This window comes from Rhinatrema bivittatum, chromosome 3 (assembly GCF_901001135.1).
Source record: "Rhinatrema bivittatum chromosome 3, aRhiBiv1.1, whole genome shotgun sequence".
In the NCBI taxonomy this organism is placed as follows: domain Eukaryota; kingdom Metazoa; phylum Chordata; class Amphibia; order Gymnophiona; family Rhinatrematidae; genus Rhinatrema; species Rhinatrema bivittatum.
Window position 1 is genome coordinate 547,963,949 of NC_042617.1, and position 9,355 is coordinate 547,973,303.

A 9,355-nucleotide genomic window follows, 5' to 3' on the forward strand; every position below is an offset into this window, starting at 1 on the left:
CCGGCAGGGTCTGGTACCTAAGTTGGTGTCATTGTTGTAAAATTCACGGTTGCTGGTGAATATCCGTTTGAGATTGGGGGTCAGGATACTGCCCTTAATTGACCATCGGTGCGACCCAGCTTGTCGTATTTGCTTTTTCTATTAGAACCTAAAATGTATTGAAAAAATAAGCCTAAGGTTCTAAAGTAGAGGATGAGCATGTTAGAAGAGGGATTTGAACCCATGCCTCCGTCAGGAGACCAGAACACCCGGCACAGGGAAAGCAAGTTTGGGAAGATCTCTTCCTGTGCAGTACAGGTGGTGTTGGGAAGGGGCGGGGGCACTACCTTTAACCGTCCTCTCCTGACAAACCTAGTTGGAGTGCAGGTTGGCGGTAATCCACCACGACCTCTGCATTTCAATTGCGAATATAAAATACAAGCAGGTAAATGAATTTTACCCAAGGATAATGCTTCCTGAATCCCATACCGCCGTGACCCTGTCAGACGATCTTTATATTAGAAAGAAGCCAGCACCACCACAAGGGCCTCAGTTTCTGTAGTGTAGTGGTTATCACATTCGCTTAACACGCGAAAGGTCCCTGGTTCGAAACCAGGCAGAAACATTTCCTTATTTTTATACTAGTTTTAATGTTCTGCCTCCTCACAGTCTTCACCTGTCTCGAGACAGACATGCCAAGTAACATTCTACAGCATATGCAGCCCTCCCTAATCTAAAGTGCTGAAGTGCCTATCATCACAAGCATTTTGCATTAGTTCTTGCAAACCATCTCAATCCCTTAATATACAACTGTGGATGTTAAAGTGCTTTTTAAGATTTCAAGAAATATTTCAAGAAATTTCAAGAAATATTTCAAATATTACACATGAAATAAAACATCGAACCCTAGTAACCGAATATGACGTAATAATGTGCGAAAGCTTATTAAGAAAGACAAGTAGCGATACAACATACATATCAGAGATAAGAGCTGAAAGAACCACGTCCTGCGTCCTTGGCTCGCTCCGTCACCATCAGGTTGAGATAGGAGGTAAGCAATCAGGACTTAAGCATAACACAGCCTCCATCTTTATCACACGAGACGATAACAGTGGGTGTGTTGATATCATTCCTGTGGTTCTCAAAGGCCTATTTAATGGAGGTGATACTTAGGGTGCTGGAAAGCCAAGAAATCTGACATGACAGTAAAAAAAATAAAGTTTCTGGAAATGACATTAAAGAGAGACAGCATCCACTGGGAAATCACCTGCTTGCGATCTCTGCTTCCTTCTCGGTTGATCCTGAGTTTACAGTTTATGTTGATTCATTCTGTTAGCCCTCCTGAAGTCAGCAACAGAAGAGACCATTGAAGAGTCATGGCCGCGCTGTGATATACACCTCTGCTCCTAGATGAATACTCTTTTGAATGAGATGGATAAAATATATGGGGAACAGAGAAAAAGCACTGAGTTAGTCAGGAAATGATGTGGAGAGAGTGTTAATGGCATTATAGTATAGCCTATTGATAACTGATGTAAGTGTGAAAAGTCAGCTGGAGCTGCTAAAGGTTAAGTTCACAGATAGCTGTGATGAGTCATGAGGCCATTGTCCATGTCAGACCCAGGGTGATGCTGTTAATTTTGTTAATGTGCTCCAGTTCAGCAGTTACACCCTGGAGTGCTCCTTTGAAGTTTCTCTGTAGGAGAATAGCTACTTTAAAGTCAGATAGAGAATGTCCTGGAAAGTTGAAATGTTCTGATACTGGTTTCTGAATGTTGCCATTTCTCATGACAGAGTTATGTCCATTTATTCTTTTCCTTATGGATTGACTTGTTTGTCCTGTGTAGACATCAGAGTGACAAGAGCAGTGAAAGGGGGCGGATGTTGTAGTTGAAGTTGTTGGGTCCTGTGATGGAGTCGTCTGGCTTAATCTGTGGACAGAATTGGCATCTGGGTTTCCGGCAGGGTCTGGTACCTAAGTTGGTGTCATTGTTGTAAAATTCACGGTTGCTGGTGAATATCCGTTTGAGATTGGGGGTCAGGATACTGCCCTTAATTGACCATCGGTGCGACCCAGCTTGTCGTATTTGCTTTTTCTATTAGAACCTAAAATGTATTGAAAAAATAAGCCTAAGGTTCTAAAGTAGAGGATGAGCATGTTAGAAGAGGGATTTGAACCCATGCCTCCGTCAGGAGACCAGAACACCCGGCACAGGGAAAGCAAGTTTGGGAAGATCTCTTCCTGTGCAGTACAGGTGGTGTTGGGAAGGGGCGGGGGGCACTACCTTTAACCGTCCTCTCCTGACAAACCTAGTTGGAGTGCAGGTTGGCGGTAATCCACCACGACCTCTGCATTTCAATTGCGAATATAAAATACAAGCAGGTAAATGAATTTTACCCAAGGATAATGCTTCCTGAATCCCATACCGCCGTGACCCTGTCAGACGATCTTTATATTAGAAAGAAGCCAGCACCACCACAAGGGCCTCAGTTTCTGTAGTGTAGTGGTTATCACATTCGCTTAACACGCGAAAGGTCCCTGGTTCGAAACCAGGCAGAAACATTTCCTTATTTTTATACTAGTTTTAATGTTCTGCCTCCTCACAGTCTTCACCTGTCTCGAGACAGACATGCCAAGTAACATTCTACAGCATATGCAGCCCTCCCTAATCTAAAGTGCTGAAGTGCCTATCATCACAAGCATTTTGCATTAGTTCTTGCAAACCATCTCAATCCCTTAATATACAACTGTGGATGTTAAAGTGCTTTTTAAGATTTCAAGAAATATTTCAAGAAATTTCAAGAAATATTTCAAATATTACACATGAAATAAAACATCGAACCCTAGTAACCGAATATGACGTAATAATGTGCGAAAGCTTATTAAGAAAGACAAGTAGCGATACAACATACATATCAGAGATAAGAGCTGAAAGAACCACGTCCTGCGTCCTTGGCTCGCTCCGTCACCATCAGGTTGAGATAGGAGGTAAGCAATCAGGACTTAAGCATAACACAGCCTCCATCTTTATCACACGAGACGATAACAGTGGGTGTGTTGATATCATTCCTGTGGTTCTCAAAGGCCTATTTAATGGAGGTGATACTTAGGGTGCTGGAAAGCCAAGAAATCTGACATGACAGTAAAAAAAATAAAGTTTCTGGAAATGACATTAAAGAGAGACAGCATCCACTGGGAAATCACCTGCTTGCGATCTCTGCTTCCTTCTCGGTTGATCCTGAGTTTACAGTTTATGTTGATTCATTCTGTTAGCCCTCCTGAAGTCAGCAACAGAAGAGACCATTGAAGAGTCATGGCCGCGCTGTGATATACACCTCTGCTCCTAGATGAATACTCTTTTGAATGAGATGGATAAAATATATGGGGAACAGAGAAAAAGCACTGAGTTAGTCAGGAAATGATGTGGAGAGAGTGTTAATGGCATTATAGTATAGCCTATTGATAACTGATGTAAGTGTGAAAAGTCAGCTGGAGCTGCTAAAGGTTAAGTTCACAGATAGCTGTGATGAGTCATGAGGCCATTGTCCATGTCAGACCCAGGGTGATGCTGTTAATTTTGTTAATGTGCTCCAGTTCAGCAGTTACACCCTGGAGTGCTCCTTTGAAGTTTCTCTGTAGGAGAATAGCTACTTTAAAGTCAGATAGAGAATGTCCTGGAAAGTTGAAATGTTCTGATACTGGTTTCTGAATGTTGCCATTTCTCATGACAGATTTATGTCCATTTATTCTTTTCCTTATGGATTGACTTGTTTGTCCTGTGTAGACATCAGAGTGACAAGAGCAGTGAAAGGGGCCGGATGTTGTAGTTGAAGTTGTTGGGTCCTGTGATGGAGTCGTCTGGCTTAATCTGTGGACAGAATTGGCATCTGGGTTTCCGGCAGGGTCTGGTACCTAAGTTGGTGTCATTGTTGTAAAATTCACGGTTGCTGGTGAATATCCGTTTGAGATTGGGGGTCAGGATACTGCCCTTAATTGACCATCGGTGCGACCCGGCTTGTCGTATTTGCTTTTTCTATTAGAACCTAAAATGTATTGAAAAAATAAGCCTAAGGTTCTAAAGTAGAGGATGAGCATGTTAGAAGAGGGATTTGAACCCATGCCTCCGTCAGGAGACCAGAACACCCGGCACAGGGAAAGCAAGTTTGGGAAGATCTCTTCCTGTGCAGTACAGGTGGTGTTGGGAAGGGGCGGGGAGCACTACCTTTAACCGTCCTCTCCTGACAAACCTAGTTGGAGTGCAGGTTGGCGGTAATCCACCACGACCTCTGCATTTCAATTGCGAATATAAAATACAAGCAGGTAAATGAATTTTACCCAAGGATAATGCTTCCTGAATCCCATACCGCCGTGACCCTGTCAGACGATCTTTATATTAGAAAGAAGCCAGCACCACCACAAGGGCCTCAGTTTCTGTAGTGTAGTGGTTATCACATTCGCTTAACACGCGAAAGGTCCCTGGTTCGAAACCAGGCAGAAACATTTCCTTATTTTTATACTAGTTTTAATGTTCTGCCTCCTCACAGTCTTCACCTGTCTCGAGACAGACATGCCAAGTAACATTCTACAGCATATGCAGCCCTCCCTAATCTAAAGTGCTGAAGTGCCTATCATCACAAGCATTTTGCATTAGTTCTTGCAAACCATCTCAATCCCTTAATATACAACTGTGGATGTTAAAGTGCTTTTTAAGATTTCAAGAAATATTTCAAGAAATTTCAAGAAATATTTCAAATATTACACATGAAATAAAACATCGAACCCTAGTAACCGAATATGACGTAATAATGTGCGAAAGCTTATTAAGAAAGACAAGTAGCGATACAACATACATATCAGAGATAAGAGCTGAAAGAACCACGTCCTGCGTCCTTGGCTCGCTCCGTCACCATCAGGTTGAGATAGGAGGTAAGCAATCAGGACTTAAGCATAACACAGCCTCCATCTTTATCACACGAGACGATAACAGTGGGTGTGTTGATATCATTCCTGTGGTTCTCAAAGGCCTATTTAATGGAGGTGATACTTAGGGTGCTGGAAAGCCAAGAAATCTGACATGACAGTAAAAAAAATAAAGTTTCTGGAAATGACATTAAAGAGAGACAGCATCCACTGGGAAATCACCTGCTTGCGATCTCTGCTTCCTTCTCGGTTGATCCTGAGTTTACAGTTTATGTTGATTCATTCTGTTAGCCCTCCTGAAGTCAGCAACAGAAGAGACCATTGAAGAGTCATGGCCGCGCTGTGATATACACCTCTGCTCCTAGATGAATACTCTTTTGAATGAGATGGATAAAATATATGGGGAACAGAGAAAAAGCACTGAGTTAGTCAGGAAATGATGTGGAGAGAGTGTTAATGGCATTATAGTATAGCCTATTGATAACTGATGTAAGTGTGAAAAGTCAGCTGGAGCTGCTAAAGGTTAAGTTCACAGATAGCTGTGATGAGTCATGAGGCCATTGTCCATGTCAGACCCAGGGTGATGCTGTTAATTTTGTTAATGTGCTCCAGTTCAGCAGTTACACCCTGGAGTGCTCCTTTGAAGTTTCTCTGTAGGAGAATAGCTACTTTAAAGTCAGATAGAGAATGTCCTGGAAAGTTGAAATGTTCTGATACTGGTTTCTGAATGTTGCCATTTCTCATGACAGATTTATGTCCATTTATTCTTTTCCTTATGGATTGACTTGTTTGTCCTGTGTAGACATCAGAGTGACAAGAGCAGTGAAAGGGGCCGGATGTTGTAGTTGAAGTTGTTGGGTCCTGTGATGGAGTCGTCTGGCTTAATCTGTGGACAGAATTGGCATCTGGGTTTCCGGCAGGGTCTGGTACCTAAGTTGGTGTCATTGTTGTAAAATTCACGGTTGCTGGTGAATATCCGTTTGAGATTGGGGGTCAGGATACTGCCCTTAATTGACCATCGGTGCGACCCAGCTTGTCGTATTTGCTTTTTCTATTAGAACCTAAAATGTATTGAAAAAATAAGCCTAAGGTTCTAAAGTAGAGGATGAGCATGTTAGAAGAGGGATTTGAACCCATGCCTCCGTCAGGAGACCAGAACACCCGGCACAGGGAAAGCAAGTTTGGGAAGATCTCTTCCTGTGCAGTACAGGTGGTGTTGGGAAGGGGCGGGGGCACTACCTTTAACCGTCCTCTCCTGACAAACCTAGTTGGAGTGCAGGTTGGCGGTAATCCACCACGACCTCTGCATTTCAATTGCGAATATAAAATACAAGCAGGTAAATGAATTTTACCCAAGGATAATGCTTCCTGAATCCCATACCGCCGTGACCCTGTCAGACGATCTTTATATTAGAAAGAAGCCAGCACCACCACAAGGGCCTCAGTTTCTGTAGTGTAGTGGTTATCACATTCGCTTAACACGCGAAAGGTCCCTGGTTCGAAACCAGGCAGAAACATTTCCTTATTTTTATACTAGTTTTAATGTTCTGCCTCCTCACAGTCTTCACCTGTCTCGAGACAGACATGCCCAGTAACATTCTACAGCATATGCAGCCCTCCCTAATCTAAAGTGCTGAAGTGCCTATCATCACAAGCATTTTGCATTAGTTCTTGCAAACCATCTCAATCCCTTAATATACAACTGTGGATGTTAAAGTGCTTTTTAAGATTTCAAGAAATATTTCAAGAAATTTCAAGAAATATTTCAAATATTAAACATGAAATAAAACATCGAACCCTAGTAACCGAATATGACGTAATAATGTGCGAAAGCTTATTAAGAAAGACAAGTAGCGATACAACATACATATCAGAGATAAGAGCTGAAAGAACCACGTCCTGCGTCCTTGGCTCGCTCCGTCACCATCAGGTTGAGATAGGAGGTAAGCAATCAGGACTTAAGCATAACACAGCCTCCATCTTTATCACACGAGACGATAACAGTGGGTGTGTTGATATCATTCCTGTGGTTCTCAAAGGCCTATTTAATGGAGGTGATACTTAGGGTGCTGGAAAGCCAAGAAATCTGACATGACAGTAAAAAAAATAAAGTTTCTGGAAATGACATTAAAGAGAGACAGCATCCACTGGGAAATCACCTGCTTGCGATCTCTGCTTCCTTCTCGGTTGATCCTGAGTTTACAGTTTATGTTGATTCATTCTGTTAGCCCTCCTGAAGTCAGCAACAGAAGAGACCATTGAAGAGTCATGGCCGCGCTGTGATATACACCTCTGCTCCTAGATGAATACTCTTTTGAATGAGATGGATAAAATATATGGGGAACAGAGAAAAAGCACTGAGTTAGTCAGGAAATGATGTGGAGAGAGTGTTAATGGCATTATAGTATAGCCTATTGATAACTGATGTAAGTGTGAAAAGTCAGCTGGAGCTGCTAAAGGTTAAGTTCACAGATAGCTGTGATGAGTCATGAGGCCATTGTCCATGTCAGACCCAGGGTGATGCTGTTAATTTTGTTAATGTGCTCCAGTTCAGCAGTTACACCCTGGAGTGCTCCTTTGAAGTTTCTCTGTAGGAGAATAGCTACTTTAAAGTCAGATAGAGAATGTCCTGGAAAGTTGAAATGTTCTGATACTGGTTTCTGAATGTTGCCATTTCTCATGACAGAGTTATGTCCATTTATTCTTTTCCTTATGGATTGACTTGTTTGTCCTGTGTAGACATCAGAGTGACAAGAGCAGTGAAAGGGGCGGATGTTGTAGTTGAAGTTGTTGGGTCCTGTGATGGAGTCGTCTGGCTTAATCTGTGGACAGAATTGGCATCTGGGTTTCCGGCAGGGTCTGGTACCTAAGTTGGTGTCATTGTTGTAAAATTCACGGTTGCTGGTGAATATCCGTTTGAGATTGGGGGTCAGGATACTGCCCTTAATTGACCATCGGTGCGACCCAGCTTGTCGTATTTGCTTTTTCTATTAGAACCTAAAATGTATTGAAAAAATAAGCCTAAGGTTCTAAAGTAGAGGATGAGCATGTTAGAAGAGGGATTTGAACCCATGCCTCCGTCAGGAGACCAGAACACCCGGCACAGGGAAAGCAAGTTTGGGAAGATCTCTTCCTGTGCAGTACAGGTGGTGTTGGGAAGGGGCGGGGGGCACTACCTTTAACCGTCCTCTCCTGACAAACCTAGTTGGAGTGCAGGTTGGCGGTAATCCACCACGACCTCTGCATTTCAATTGCGAATATAAAATACAAGCAGGTAAATGAATTTTACCCAAGGATAATGCTTCCTGGATCCCATACCGCCGTGACCCTGTCAGACGATCTTTATATTAGAAAGAAACCAGCACCACCAAAATGGCCTCAGTTTCTGTAGTGTAGTGGTTATCACATTTGCTTAACATGTGAAAGGTCCCTGGTTTGAAACCAGGCAGAAACATTTCCTTATTTTTATACTAGTTTTAATGTTCTGCCTCCTCACGGTCTTCACCTGTCTCGGGACAGACATGCCGAGTAACATTCTACAGCATATGCAGCCCTCCCTAATCTAAAGTGCTGAAGTGCCTATCATCACAGGCATTTTGCATTAGTTCTTGCAAACCATCTCAATCCCTTAATATACAACTGTGGATGTTAAAGTGCTTTTTAAGATTTCAAGAAATAAAACATTGAACCCTAGTAACCGAATATGATGTAATAATGTGTGAAAGCTTATTAAGAAAGACAAGTAGTGATACAACATACATATCAGAGCTGAAAGATCCACATCCTGCATCCTTGGCTTGCTCTGTCACCATCAGGTTGAGATAGGAGGTAAGCAATCTGGACTTAAGCCAATAAAGGGTTATTGTGGTCCATGACAATTTGAGAGAGAGAGTGAGAGAGAGAGAGAGCACCTTCCTATAGTATCTATGCCCTAGACAGGTATTTGTATCCCTTTGGGAGGGCCACCTAGTAAGTCGAGGTGGGGATTAGGTATGAGCGTAGGGGTTTGGGGGCCACTCGCACATTCAACATGAGACGTACGGAAAGAACAGTGGTCTCTAGTGAAGATTTGCTGGCCGTCGGAGTGAGGAAACTCACTCCAAGGAGGGATTTGGGCAAAGTTCTCTCCACCTAGCTCCATTCCAGGTAGAGTGTCCATCAAGCTAGGTGGAGAGAACATTGCCCAAATCTCTTCTTGGAGTGAGTTTCCTCACTCCGACGGCCAGCAAATCTTCACTAGAGGCCACTGTTCTTTCCGTACGTCTCATGTTGAATGTGCGAGTGGCCCCCAACCCCCTACGCTCATACCTAATCCCCACCTCGACTTACTAGGTGGCCCTCCCATAGGGATACAAATACCTGTCTAGGGCATAGGCACTATAGGAAGGTTCTCTCTCTCTCCTCTCTCTTTCTCTCTCATATATATAACATGTTGTTTGTGGAAGTAGGCTGTTT

General features: G+C 42.9%; 5 non-coding genes across 5 annotated transcripts; all 5 read left to right on the forward strand.

The window, feature by feature from the left end:
• The first annotated feature begins 531 nt into the window (after positions 1–531).
• TRNAV-AAC lies at positions 532–604 on the forward strand. The gene has a single exon. It is a non-coding gene; the product is annotated as a tRNA-Val (tRNA).
• A 1,865-nt stretch (positions 605–2,469) lies between these two features.
• TRNAV-AAC lies at positions 2,470–2,542 on the forward strand. Its single transcript has one exon. It is a non-coding gene; the product is annotated as a tRNA-Val (tRNA).
• A 1,865-nt stretch (positions 2,543–4,407) lies between these two features.
• TRNAV-AAC lies at positions 4,408–4,480 on the forward strand. The gene has a single exon. It is a non-coding gene; the product is annotated as a tRNA-Val (tRNA).
• Positions 4,481–6,344: 1,864 nt separating this feature from the next.
• Positions 6,345–6,417, forward strand: TRNAV-AAC. The gene has a single exon. It is a non-coding gene; the product is annotated as a tRNA-Val (tRNA).
• Positions 6,418–8,281: 1,864 nt separating this feature from the next.
• Positions 8,282–8,354, forward strand: TRNAV-AAC. The gene has a single exon. It is a non-coding gene; the product is annotated as a tRNA-Val (tRNA).
• Positions 8,355–9,355: the final 1,001 nt, after the last annotated feature.